General features: G+C 50.0%; 1 pseudogene; it reads left to right on the forward strand.

Moving 5' to 3' along the window:
- The first annotated feature begins 11,145 nt into the window (after positions 1-11,145).
- On the forward strand, positions 11,146-13,255 carry LOC103661831 (annotated as a pseudogene).
- The last annotated feature ends 1,602 nt before the right edge of the window (positions 13,256-14,857 follow it).

The following is a 14,857-nucleotide window of genomic DNA, read 5'->3' on the forward strand; positions in this document are numbered from 1 at the left end:
CCCAGCCATGAACCTCCCCTCACTCCCAAACTTCCTCTCCTTCCTTCCATCTTTCTGTTGCCTCCACTTTTGGGTCGTCTGGTCTCACGCAGGATAAGGCTTGTTCGCACCGCTCCCCTGCTACGTTGGCAACTCTTGAGGGTGAGGCCCAGCCCAGGAGAGCTTGCTCAGACGGCCTGGAGGGAGGAACAATTTCCCTAGGACACCAGTAGGGGTCAGACAGCCTAGAGGTTCCCTGGTGGCCGTGCCGTGTGCGTGTTGTGGCTGTGTGGCTGTGTGTGTCTGCGCTGGGGGAGGGTGCGGTGGTTCCACAAGGGCTCCGCTTCGTACCAGCTGTGTAATCTTGGGGGCCGTCACCTTCACACCCAAACCTGCAAGGTTCACAAAGCATTTGCGTCTGTATCCTCTCATTCTGTTGTCATGACAATCCCCTAAGATTGCATATTATTTCCTCCGGTTCGCAGGTGAGGTAACCATCCTCAAAGAGGTGGGGAAACAAAACATGTAGTTGTGAAAACTTACAACAATAAGAGCTAGGGTGTCTGAGTGCCTGGCAACGCTCTAAACACTCTGCATGGCTAGTCCCAATTAATCCTCACGACAAGCCTGTAAGGGAGGAATTATTACTTGACCTACTTTACAGATAAGGAAACTGAGGCTCAGAGGAGTTACCTGAGATCACGCGGCTTAGAAAATGGTGGAGTTGGGGCTTAAACACGGGGTTCATATCCACAGCCCACACTTGCAACCCATATGCCACGCTGCCCCCTCCCCACGTAAATTAGTATAGAGAAGGTGTTCAATGACGGGAACAGACAGGAATTGCTCCAAATATCAGAGACGGAGTTCTTCTTAAGTCCTCTTAAAGTCTTCTTAAAAATGGTGAGATTTGAGCCAAGCCTTTAGGACATAGTTGAGTGGAGAGGATGGGAGGGGCCGGGTGGCCTCACTTAATGGTGTTTACAACCAAGAGTTTCACAAGTCAGGGTCAATCACCCGATTCAACCCTCCATATCCCTCTTGAGCTCCCGGTCTGTGCCATCCACTGGGCCTGGAGGTGCAAGGGAGAGGAGGATGAAGAGCTCGCTCCCTGGGGGAAGGCAGACTGCGCCTAACAATGAGGACCCAAGAGGACGGGCATCAGCTCCACTGCGTGGTTTTAAAGCTCTTTCTCCAAGGCTTTGAGGGGGGAAGCCCTGGTTCCAATTCTGACACAAATTTCCTTTTTTTTTTTTTTCCTTTCGACGTACCTGGTTAATTTCTGATACAGGTGAATCTCAGGACGGTGGCACTGCCACGAATTTTCTATTGAGATTTTAGGCAAATCTAGCCCTTCTCGTGGCCTCAGCTTCTGCACCTGGAAATGGAGTCACTGAATATGTGTTGCAGAGTGACTTCCGTAAGCTAACAGCAATCATTTACATGCAATTTCCATTCTTTGTCTCTTTCTCTCTTTTTTTTTGTCTTTTGTTAGAAATGTGAGTTTCATGTTAAGGACAGAGGTCAAAACAAAGAAATGGGTTTAAGAGTCAGCACCGTACGGATCAAAGTCATGGGAGCAGGTGGATACTCCAGGAGAGATGTTTGTTAACTGAAAGATTCATTAATCCACTCTCCCGGGCCCACCTCACGGTTCCACGCAATCAGAAGCTCTCACCCCGGCAATTAAAATGAGGAAGAGCAGCTATTTATGGAAGGAGGGTATAGAAATAGCACCAATCACCAGTTTTCATTCCCCTGGACTGGCTGATGCTTTCAGAGGAGATGGTGTAAGTGGATTAACTTCACAGGCCCCCGGGAAAGGCAGAGGAAGAGAGTTGGGTCCACAGCAATCGTGTGACCCCAACCGTGGCACCCATCTGAATCCAGAGGGTCTTGTTTGGGGGCCTCTCCTAACTTCTGCCCTTTTTGCTGGACCCACTCCCACCAGAACACGCACCTCAGAGGTATGAGAAGCCATACCTCTCATTGGCTTATTTCATGTAAGACTCAAGACACAAGACAGAGTCTTAAGGAGTCGGCTCAAGAACACTGTCTTACACAGATTGAATAAATGGGAACATTTCCTTGGCTGGGTGGGACCCCAATGACCAATGCAGTCACTTGAGATTCTGAAGCACATTTAACACCTGTAACAGGCGTAGGTGGGACATATATTTGACTTTTCCTTTTTTTTTTTTTCTTTCTTTCTTTCTTTCTTTCTTTCTTTCTTTCTTTCTTTCTTTCTTTCTTTCTTTCTTTCTTTCTTAATGATGGGAGAAAAACTACCTGCAGAAGAAATCTCTTCCATGTAGATTGAACCCTCGACCTTTTTCATCCCAACCTCCAAGATTAGATATCCAAACCCAATTTTGAAAGTATGATGGCCTTCCTTCTTGGGAGGTAAAGAAGAGCGGGGTCTCCTCATTCCCACATTCTACAATCCCAGGGCTGCCTAAGTCATGCCAGCCGGGCCTCTCCTGACCTCTCTGGGTTCGCATGCTACAACGTACCCAGCCTGTCAAGGGGCTGGGGCTCTGTAAGGAAACCTCACCCTCCTGAGCTGCTTCAGAACCCGCGCAGATGTGGTGAGAGAGAAAGATTTCCCAGTAACTGTGCCCACAGGGTTCCGGGGACCTTCCAGCTCAGTCTGTGCTGATTCTCCTCTGGCAGGATGAGCTTTCAGTGCTCCTAGTCATTCGCCGCAAGAAGAAAAGCTGCCCTAGTCACCTTCACTCACTCGTCTGACAAACATGGTGTGGCTCTCTGGCCAGGACCATACTCTCTCTGTACTGGGGACACAAAAATGAAAAGGCAAAGTCCTTGCCTTCAGGATCTCAGGATCGAGTAAGGGAATGAGAACATCCTCCTTCTTGCTTCCTTACCCACTTAGCCCCATTCCAGGCCCATATCCCTGATATCAGGAAGCAAGACACGCTGGGTTGAGTCAAGTTGGAAAAACTATGGGGTTGGGCTGTTGACTACCATTCTGGCGAAGAACCCAGGAGAATCTGAGATGTTTAGAGCCTGTAGTAATCTTGGTAGCCTCGGATGAGCTTCTATGTGGCTCTATTTGGGAGGGGGGTGGGGGTAAGCCTTACTCTAAGCTCCTAGACAAGCCTACAAAAGGAAAATAAAATAGTCACAGAGCTGGACACATCGTCTGTTCCCCCTGGAGAAAAGAAAATGATACAAGTAGAAAAAGATGCAGGGGCGGGTGGCCAAGTGGAGAAAAGTGTGAATCCAGGTGCCAAACTCCGTGCAAGAGCCCTGAGGCCTGGCCCCAGCAGCCGGGGGTGGAAAACTGTTACCACCTCCCCTTTTCTGGTTGGGGAGGTATGGAAAGTGAGTGGAGAGGTTGCTTGACCAGATTAAACTCATGCAAACCCCATCCCACCCCTCTCCCTGCCCACAACTTGGTGCCAAGAGGCTGGGTCTGGTTGGATCTGGTCAGGTCTGATTGTGTCTGGTCAGGTCTGTTCTGGTTTGGTCTGGTCAGGTCTGGTTGAGTCTGGTAGAATCTGGTTGGGTCTAGTTGGATCTGATCAGGTCTGGTTGGGTCTGGTTAGGTCTGACCAGGCATATAGCTCAAATACTACCCCTGCTTTACGTGGCCTAGTACTCAAAACAGACACCTGAGTTCAAGTCCCAGACTGCCCTTGCTTGGAAAAGTCTCTGGTTCTCTTCAAGCTGCAGCTTCCTCATGTGTAAACAGGGGCATTACGAGTACTTACCATGCAGCTGTTGTGAGGAATAAATGAGACAACTTGTATAAAACACCTAAACAGTGCCCAGCAGAAATGGGGGTTCGATACCTGTTATTATCAGCTATGTGGAGTCTTTCTACCCCTCCCCCCAGTAAAACAGCCCCCGCTCCACCTGGAACTCACATCACAATTTGGCTTTATCTTTCATTTTCTGCCCTTGAAGGGAAATTTGACTCAAATCTGTCAGAATTCAAATGACAAGTGAGAATTTAAGTGATTCTTGTGAAAGAGGGAGGGAAAAGAAAAAATTCAGAAGTGATGGTGTCTATTGGCAGAAATATGTGACCCATGCCAGTTCCAAAAATAAAACCCAGATTGAGTCGTTGCTGGTAGGAGAGAAGTGGACATTTAAGATAGACTTGCTACTACTCCAAGCACGGCCCGTGCGCACCCCTTGTGAGCTTGTTAGAAACGCTGACTCTCACACGCTGGGCCAGGCCTATAGAATTAGGAGCTGAATTTGAACAAGACGGCTCCTGTGCTCTCCTATGCTATACTTGAGATGCGCTGGATAGACCCGTGGTGCTCAACCTTGCCTACACACTGGAATCATCCAGGGAGCCCTGAAAATTCCTGAGGCCAGGCTATATCCCAGAACAGTTAGAATCTCACTTCTTGTCACAACTCATCCGGTTATTCCAATATGCAGCCCGGCTTGAGAACCATTGATCTATGCCAACACTACGATTTAAAGGTTAAGGAACTAAGGTCCAAGAGGTAAACTGACCCACCCAAGGTCACACAGCAATTGAGTGACAGGGCTGGGACTGAAACCCAAGTCCTCCGATCCCAGGGCCCCCTTCTCCATATACTTCGCTGCCCTACAGCAGTTTGGGAAATGGGGGTGGGGAGGGGAGTGCCAGGTTTCCCTTTCTGGCTTGGCGTCTCTGTGGTTGGCTCCTCATGTCAGGTCCTGAAGGAGGGCTTCCCGGACGTGGGTGGCCTTTGGCCTTGAATTCCACGATGAACTATGCCCACGCAGGTGTCTCCCTCCCAGGTGGTAGGTCTCCAAAGCCCAGGGCCAGGTGGGATTCTACTGTCTAACAGGTGGCCAGTCTCTGGGTTAAAACAGCCTTACCCAGCCAGTCTGGGCCTGCCATTCCCACACACCCCTGTCTTCCCAGAGCCTCAAGCGCTCAGGGACTGTCCCACCTCCCAGGCCACAAGGTTCTCAGAACTCAGGTAAAGTTTCTGAGCCCTCACAGCCTCAGCTCCCGGCCCCTCGCAGAACCATGGGGACAGGCCCATTCTCAAGTCAGCAACCGCGACAGTCTCGAAACCATCAGAGCGACAGGCTCCCCCGTGACTTGTTTTTGCTCTTTTGTCAGGGTTTAGGGGGGGATGTGTGTCTCTCAAACCTCTGATTGTCTCTGCTTTCTGACTTTTTCTGCTGTGTTTTTGAAGTGGCTTTTTGTTATTCTGCCTCGGCTCACTCACCTTTCTCAGCAGCCGTGGAAAACACAGCCCTGTTCTACTCTCCGCTGAGCACTTGGAGTCCACGTAAACAGCCTGGTTGCTGGCCTGACCAGGCTGAACAGATCAGAAGGGCCTGGGCCTGTCGAGCCCTTGAAAATAAACACGCGGCATAAAATTTCCCCACGCTCGAGGCGGAGGATGGCGTAGACACAAGAAAGCAGAAGGAACTTTCTAGGCACACGATCGCTGACGGCCCAGGCAGATCTGTTCTGCAGCCCCCGGAGCAGGCAAGAATGGGACCTTCTCCTTCCATGAGCATTCGGGCCTTGCGAGAAGGAGGACCTTCTGGTCTCCGGTCCTGAATATTAAGGGGTAGCTCTACAGCTGTGCTGTCCAATAGGGTAGCCACTAACCACATGTGGCTCTTGAGCACTGAAAATGTGGCTAGGGTGACTAAGGAACTGATTTTTAACTTTTAGTTAGTTTTACTTAATTTTAATTAAGTGTCAATAGCTAGAGGTGGCTGGTGGCTTCTGTGTGACAAGAGCGACTCCACAGCAGTGGCTCTCGGGGTCGGCTGCACGCGGGAATCCCCTGGGCGGATGTAACGCACTCGGATGCCTGGACCCCAGCCTGGAGATCCTGATCTCGTGGCACAGGGTGTGGACTGAGCAGCAGAGTTTTGAAGGCTCCACCGGTAACTCAAACATGCAACCACATCGGAGAACCTCTTGGCCCAGAGAACGTCCAACAGGGCCTCCAACCTCGACTGCCCACAGTTTGATTTCGTCTCTGTGGTTTTCAGAGTTTGAGGAGCCAGGATTTCACTTAGAGGGTCAACTCGAGACACGTGAAGATGTTTTTCCATGTCCTGAAGGTAATCCATGGTCATTGCAGGAAAATGAAGAAATTCAGAAAAACAAAAAGAAGAAATCCCCTAAAATCCCACCACCCCAAAAAAGGGTTAAAACATTTGGATGTAAACCCTCCCAGACACTTTCTCAGGTCACAGACCTCCGTATGTTTTCTTCAAAATTGGGACCGTACCAGGCTTGCTCTTTCGTGATGGGTTTTTGTCACTTCGCAAACTGACTAATACACACTCATGTACCATCGATTGTCATGGCTACATGGTATTGTCTCTTAGATATAAACCACAATTTATTTATCCAAATCCATATTAGCACTGATCCCATTTTTGCTATTGTTTAAAAAACATTGATAGGACTATAACAACAGCAATATCCTTATGAAAAGCCATTCATTAGCCCCTTAGGAAGACAGGGAAGGAGTCAGGGAGGGAAAGGAAGAGAAAAGAGAAGAAAATTATATGGTCAAAAGGCATACACATTTAAAGTAATTCAAATTACTGTCCAGAAAAGTCGAACCTCTTTACATTCCTACTAACAGAGCACGAGAGTCCTTTTTATATGCATGCTGGCATTGGGGATTGAGTTTTCAAATTTAATAAAGTTTTTAAAAAATTTAAAACCACCCACAGGCAACTCACGGTGAAATTCAGCGTACCTTTGGTGAGTCCTGACTATGTGCCAGGCGCTGCCTTGGATATTGGTGATCAGGATGGGGGGTCCACATCCCTGCCCTCCGAGCACTCAGGACAGGGAGGAATTCAAGGGCTTGGCTTTAAGTCAGGGCGAACAACATGGGTACTAAATAGAAGTACGAGAGTCACGCTGCGGAGCAGGGAAGAAAAGCTCGTAATTCTTGCTGGGGATGCTGGGAAGTCTGGCATGGGGGGTGGGGGTGGGGGGTGGGGGCCTTTGAGCTGGCTCCAGAAGGATTAATATAAACACCAGCAAGAGGGAGAGGTGGTGATATTCAGCAAACACCGAAAGGTGCTGGAGACTCAGAGACCGGAAAGGTGTCACTTCCATGCTTCGGTGGCTCTTACTACAATCAGGAAGCTCCCCCTTGGATCTATCCCACAGCCTCTTATTGACCCTTAAATCCCTTCCCTCCGGTTATTTGCAGTGGGTACAGGAGATAACGTGGTTGTCCACTGTCACCTTCAGAGAGTTCTAGATTAATGCAGTATCAAGGAGCATGGTATGGTATGTTTTTATTTGGGTTACTCACTCCTTTAAAAAAAAAAAACAACACGGACATAGAATGTCATTTTTTTAAAAAGAGCTGCGGAAGTCAAGGTCATGGGGTAGAAGTCTGGGTGACCCGGATTCCTCAGGTCTCAGGTCCTGAGCCCAACTTGCCCACCATTCTCGGGATGGCCAGGGCCAGTCTGTGTAAAGAAGGAGGAGCCAGTACAAGCCCTGGCTCTCCCTCCTAGGACCATGGGGGAATTCACTTCATCTCTCTGAGCCTGTAAAATATGGGTTATAGGAAGAGTGAACATTAGATCTGAGGGATGGGAAGGCATTTTGTTAAAAATAACAATAAGATGAAAACCCGTGGCTCCTGTCAGTGTGGGCCACTGAGTCTCTGTGAGCCAAAAGCTCACACTTTTTCTTTTAAGATTGATTTATTTATTTATTTATTTATTTATTTATTTGAGAGAGAGAGCATGTGTGAGTGGGGGGAGGGAGAAGAGGAAGAGGGAGAGAGAGAAAGAGACAAGCCCCCCCCTGCTGAGTGCAGAGCCCAACACCGCAGGGCTTGATCTCACGATCCTGAGATCATGACCTGAGCCAAAACCAAGAGTCGGAACACTCAACCAACTGAGCCACCCAGGCGCCTCCACACCCACCCACTTTAAGTTTCAGACATACTGGCATTTTAGGAATAAGGCAAGTCCCCAAAGATGGCCTTTCTTCAGAAGCTCACTGAAAAAGGAATTAAGAAACTTGCTCAGTCGTGACCTGAAGCCAGAGGTTTATGAAGGGCATGATAGCCACAGGACCTTTGAGCGTGAGATCCCCTTTTCCACCCATTGACCTACCTCCCCCTTGCCCCAATTCTGTCCTATAACGTCAGACACAGAATCAAATTTCCCACCTGCCGTGACTTCACCTCCCCCTTCTCCTTATAGCCTGTGGCACACATCCCTGGAGAGTCCCACACATCATCACAGAACAAAAACAAAAACAACATGAAAAAATACCAAATCTGCGCCCTTACCACCCCCGTCCCTCCACTATGAGTCGCCCACATGACGAGAGTTCTTTAACTTGGGTTTCAAACACTAGAAATGAAATGGCTTTTTTTTTTTTCACTTCTGCTATTTACACAGTCAGAGACCTCAAGGCTAAACCCACCATAATTCAAGTTTATTTTTAGATTTCTCAGCTGTAGAGATCTACAGAATGCCAAAATGGGCTCAGTGATTCAATCAACAAGAGGAAGGAGAAAGGGGACAGAGCGCCGTGGAGAACTTGCACCAGGCCAGGTGCCTCTCTGGTTCTGCTTCGGCTCGTCCTCCCAGAGACTCAGGGCAAACTCTGAGCGATCGTACCTTCACAGGTATTAACTGAGGTTCCAGGTAGTCACACGACTCTGTCAGAATCAGACAATCAGCTCATCGTGGGGCCTGGATTTGAAATCGGGAACAACTCAAAGCCAAGGGTTTCGTGCAGAACCTTTCCCACCTCCCTTTCTTTCCCTTGCTCCACAGTCAATTCCCAGGTACCTCCTTACCTGAGTGTTTGCGCTCTCCCTGTCCTAGCTACCTGTACCTTGCCCTTCTCTGCTTGGGAACAAAAATAGGGTCAACCCAGAGAAGGTTCTGGAAACATAAGGGTTCCCCCCTAGCCTCCCCTGCAAAGTAGCGGCACCGGCCTCATTCCAACCCATCTAAGCGACTGACTCCTTCCCCCATACAAATCCTGGTGAGGAGGAGGGCAGAAGTGAATTTAACTCCCTGAGGGGGAGGCGGTGGGCTCTGAGGATCTGCAGCTCCACAGATCTGGGTTGGAATCCCAGCTTGGACACTGGAGGCACTTTCACATCACTAAGCCTCCATTTCCTTATCTTAAATTGGCAAAGATAAACCCACCAGTCAGGATAGTTTGGCCCCGGTCAGATTCAAGCACATGGTTCACATCTAAAAATGTTTGCTCATTCTCCTCCTCCTTCACCTCCCCAGGAGAGGCGTACAGGGCTACCATCAGGGAGCCTGGCCTGCAGGGAGCTTTGGTAACTATCTCTGAGGAAGCTCAACGCATTCATTTAGGCCTGCCTCGAACATCTGCAGGGCCCAGGCAAGCGTACCAACCAAGAGAGGCCTACACACCGCATGCCCAGAGAGTTATACCATAAATCAAGCTAATAAACTGTTAAATAAAATAGGTTCTATCGTATTTTGAGAATCTATGTTTCCATAATGCAAAGTATATTTTTTAATGACCTAAAAGGCCATGCTCAAATTTAGAATTCTTAGACTCCATGGAGAGCTTCCCTTCAGCCCCCGAGCCCAGGCCTACAGTTCACTCCCTTCCATCTCCTCCTCCTCTGTCTACACATCAAAGCTATGTCTACACCACCACCCCTACACACTGCCAGCCTTTGGCCTCCTCTTCAACCCAGGGGTTTCTGGACCCTGTGACCTGGAGCATGACGCAGAAGTGGGGACACAGACCCACCATGCACCTGTCATTTGCCTGACAAGGTGTACAGTCCAAAGGTCAGAGATGGGCCTCCCTCTGCCCGGATCTGTGGGAAGCTGTGCATTTGTTCAAGGTGTTGCCTGCCTGGCAAACTAAGCAGGAATTCACGCAGCGAGCCAGAACCACACCAGTTTACCTCACCCACCTTCCTGCATTAAACCCTACACCTGACATTTGAAAGGCAATTACACTTTTGAACATTTTAGTCTTTTTGTGGTAATCTTTGTCTCTGTACCCCTGGGATGGGAGCCAAGGACATGCATATGTCGATATTTTACACATCGAGTCTCTTCAGTTCTCCTTTGGTTCTTCGCTTTAAAAGTCTTTGCTTCAAAAACTATAGGGGGTGATGAAACTGTTGTATACTGTATCTTGCTTGTCGTAGTGGTTACACAACCGTCTGCATTTATTTTTTTTTTTTTAAAGATTTTATTTATTTATTTGACAGAGATAGAGACAGTCAGCGAGAGAGGGAACACAAGCAGGGGGAGTGGGAGAGGAAGAAGCAGGCTCATAGCGGAGGAGCCTGATGTGGGGCTCGATCCCGGAACGCCGGGATCACGCCCTGAGCCGAAGGCAGACGCTTAACCGCTGTGCCACCCAGGCGCCCCAACTGTCTGCATTTATAAAAACCCCTAGATACGTACAACAAACTAGGTGAACTTTACTATACGTAAGTGATAGCCCCAAAAATTATGTAATAAAAATTCTTCTTTCAAACCACATTTTGAGAAAGGAGCAGGATTTGAAAGAGAAATTTGTTTGGGCATCTAAAATAACTTCCTACTCTGTAACATTTAGGGTGCGTCAGTGTCGTGAACATCTGTCCTATTCGTAGATGCCCATCGTCTTACGCAGGCCTTTCTGGAGGAAATTCCCTTACGGTCCTGCCTCCCCCAAGAACTCCAACTCCCAGGCTCCCTTGAAGCTAGGACACGAGCACGTGACCTACCCTCCACCAATCAGAAATGCTCGTGAAGACGCCGCTTCAGAAGTGAGTCCCGCCTGGACACGCGGTCCGTCAGGGGATTCCTCTGCTGGCATGTTGGCCTCAGAAGCATTCGACTTTGGGGTTTTCGGTGGTTATGAAGTTGGGTTCCTGGTTACCAACTAGTGTTGCTTAGGGGAAAGAGGATGGATGGGGGAGTTCCATTCCTTGCTCTCTGCTACTAGGTATCAGTCCCCTTTGGGAAAGTCCTTAACTTCTCTGAGTTTCTATTTCCTCATCTGTAGAATGGGCATCAGAGTACTTACCTCATAGGATTGTTGGGAGAGGAAATGCGGTAATGCCCGCCCGGCATGTAGCAGACTCTGAATAAGAGCAGCTCCCTTCCTTCCTCCAACAACAGGTGAGGTCCTTAAAATCGCTGACCTGCCTTATCAGTCTGGGAGCCTTCCCAGAGTACGGACCCCATGAATTTTACTCAGAAGCCAACGCTGACACTAACCTTTGAGGAGCGGGGGCAGGTGGCTGTATAGTTCGGTCAAGACAGGCCCATTAAGCTTCTCTCCTCTGCCCATCTCCTCCCTCGCTCTACCAAAGAGTGGGCACTATCTCCTGAGCTCTAGCTGAATCCTGTTCGAGGTCAAATCAACAGAAAAATGCTTCATTTTGATTTAATATCCACCGGTTTGAGCACCAAGAATATGCCAGGTGCTGTGTTAAGCATCTAAGAAATAAACAAGGTGCCACTTCCTTGTAACCTGACGGAGACAGAAAGACGCATACGTGCCCTGGATACGTGTTAGACTGAGAGGTGCTAACAGAGCAGTGTGAACAGCGTGCTGTGGGCATTGGGTGTGAATGGCATGCTCTGGGCTTGCGGCAGCAGAAATTCTTCAGGAGCTGAGAGCTACAGGAGCTGGTTCTTAAATGACGAGTTGGAGTCTCACAAGGGAAGAAAGAGCCTTCACTCCTTGAGAGAAGAGCATGTGGAAGCACCGAGAAGAAAGAATGTGCACAGTGCTTTGGGGGAACTCATACTTGGCCTGGAATGGTTGAGTGGGAGTCAGAGATCGAGGCCAGAGGTGCTGAATGAGCTGTGTTGAGAAGGGCTTCGCGTGCCGTGGAGAGCGTACAAGAGGAGGAAGCAGACATGGTCTCCTTAAACAACTGTGTGGGAAGGACGGTTTCAAGACTCCTCCCGTGTTTTCCTTCTGACCGAAGCTCTACTAGGATTTCCTAAATGTGCGTTAACTAAGCTTCTCTGAACCTCACCGCCCCTCCTGGAGGTGATCAGTGGAGTCCCCCAATAGTGAGGCCAGAGAGGACTTCCAAGCTCACCTGGTTCAACCCCCAGAGGAGGAAACAAGGGGGGGCTCCTGGAAACTTGGCTGGCCAAGCAGAGCCTGGAACCCGTTCTCTTCTACCACAACAGATGGTCTCGAGCTAAACAAGCATAAAGACACTGGGCTTTCTAATAACCGAAATGTACAAACTCCAGGCGCTCAGCCGGCAGCCCTCGAGTGGGAGATCACGGGCAGCCTCTTGGAACACACCGCGGAGCCTGGCCTGCTGAGTGGCTCTCAGCCCCAGGCCCGAGCCTGCTCACATGCCCCCACTCGGGAGGGTCCTCCGGACCCGGGAGCAGACCCTGGTTGCAATGAAGCCAAATGGGGTGGAGCAGCGGCTTGGTGGGGATGTGACCCAGTGGTTTGAGAGGAGAGACTTGAGGCTGGTGGGGAGAGTCCTTGCCAAGCACTACCATGCCCTGCGGAGGAAGCCCTTCTATCCGGGCCTCATCACCTACAGGAGCTCTGGCCAGTGGCAGCCATGGTCTGGGAAGACCCCCATGTGCTCTGCTCCTCAAGGGCCATGATAGGACTGGGACACACCGGGCCGCCCCCCGCACGATCAGGGGGGACTTCAGCATCGGCATCAGCAAGAACATCATCAGCACCAGCGACTCCGTGGCGGGGCCCAGAGGGAGATCCAGCTCTGGCTCCGGGGCAGTGAGCCGGTGCACTGGGCGGACGAAGGCCACAAGGCAGCATCCCCCCAGCCTGAGCGTTTCAGCTGCCCTCAGCCACCCCAGCAGCCACCTAGCGTCGACCACCTCTGTCGACAAGAACTTGAACCCACACCCAGGGTCTGCCCCTCTGTCCCAGACCACCTCCCTATCCACCTTCTGCCCCACCCCAGCCCAGAGGGGTTGAGCAACCAAACTTCATGTGCCTTTTAGTATCTTAAGGCAGCAAGAAATTGAACCAAATCCTTTCTGGACCAAAGTGCCAGACAACCTTTGGGGCGTCTCCAGAAGTGTATAGTGTGACCTCCCTTCCCCCGAAGTGGGGGTGGGGGGACATTAAAATCCACTGTGTCGTGCATGGTGGCGCACTGCTCATTACAGTTCCCGCCATCTCTGAGGTAGCGATGAGGACTTTATGCAAAGTTGTTAAGAGTTTGAGAGTAGAAATAAAGCTTACCCTCTCACACACCTTAATTAATTAATTAATTAAAATTAATTAGGGGCGCCTGGGTGGCTCAGTGGGTTAAGCGTCTGCCTTTGGCTCAGGTCGTGATCATGGGGTCCTGGGATTGAGCCTCCCATCAGGCTCCCTGCTCAGTGGGGAGCCTGCTTCTCCCTCTCCCTCTGTCCCTGCCCCTCCCATTTGTGCATGCTCACTTGCTCACTCAAATAAATAAAATCTTTTAAACATGAATTAATTGATTAAATGTAATTAAAATTAATTAGTTGATTAAACTTAATTAAAATAAAATGTACACACTCCGCTGTGAAATATGTCGGGTTGGCCCGGTGGTGGGCTCCGTCTGGGGGGTGGGGCGCAGGCACACTGGATTTCTCATCCATCACCTGGCCTGAGAGCAGCATCACCTTTTCCGGCCTCTGTTTCACCACAGAGCTATTTCAGTCCGAGTTTCCAGCTGCTCTTGCCACCTCACCAAGATAAAGGTCACTGCAAAGTCTCTCACTCAGGGACAAAAAAAAAGCCAAGGAGATTCTGGACAACCGTCAGGCACACGCAGGGGCTCTGGCATGGAGCTGCTGGGCTAGGAGGGCAGTGTAGCCATCACTTTCCCTCCACGGGCTGAGACCAGAATGGTACAAGATTTCTCTGAGCAATTCTAGAAGGACAAATGGCTCCTCTGCTTTCCCTTTCACCTTTCCCCAGACCCCCATCCTCACCTGCCCCCACACCTTCCCTCGCAGAGCTTGGCGACGTGAAAAACACAGACCCATAAACTCTTCCTCTCGGCACTGAGCCCAGGTGGCAAAACAGGAAGCATCTTCTTGTTAAGACAAACCCATTGTGTTCTCTGTGCACGCGTGTCCTGACAAGCGGCAGGAAACCGCCACCGGGCCGTGGCAACAGGTGTCAGGGTGACCTGAGGCCTCATGCTAGTCTGTGCCCGTCCCTCCTTCCCTTTTCTTCCTCCTGGAGAGCTGCCTCCTTCCCCCTGCGGCCCAACAGCTCTTCACCTCACCCTGTTGCTCCTTTCCCTCATGGTGGCCCAAGGCCTGAGAAGGACCTTCAAAAGCCCTCCACCCTAGAAGCATGGTAGCCTCTCTCCAAATAGAATTCTTAATACTGAGCAACCAACACAAAATACGCACATACGCTGGAATGAAGAGAGCTGCTTCTTTAGATGTTCAGATTACAAAATTCTAGGTAAGTTCAAAGCAGAACCTTTCTCGAATTTGGGGCGTCCCTGTCTGGCTGGAGCCCTAAATCAATACCGAGCTACCCAGCCCTGATGGAGGCCCACTCTCTTTGGCTTCCACACAGGAAGAGATTGTTCCCAAGTTATAAAAAACCAAAACAGGGATTGGAGGTGGAGGGAGGAATTAGAGGTACCATCTTGGACTTGATCTGCTTGGCCAGAGGGACTGGAAGCTGTAGGACGCTCTGGGTAGAGCCAAGAAATGCGTACTTGGACCAGAGCTCCAGCCGCAAGCAAGGCAGGACTTAGTTTCTGCTGATCTGGCTCCCTCCAGGGGACTCGGGGTGTGCTTCCTTCTGGTAGATCTCTCCAGATCTCTCCTTCCAGAGAAGATCTCTCTTCTTTCTTGCCCTGTTCAACTCGCCCTGTTCTTTCTTATGGTAGCAGAAGGGTGAGTTTATGGTAGGCTAAGTTATTCCCTTTTTTTTTTTTTT

This window comes from Ursus maritimus, unplaced genomic scaffold (assembly GCF_017311325.1).
Source record: "Ursus maritimus isolate PB19 unplaced genomic scaffold, ASM1731132v1 scaffold_24, whole genome shotgun sequence".
Classification (NCBI taxonomy): domain Eukaryota; kingdom Metazoa; phylum Chordata; class Mammalia; order Carnivora; family Ursidae; genus Ursus; species Ursus maritimus.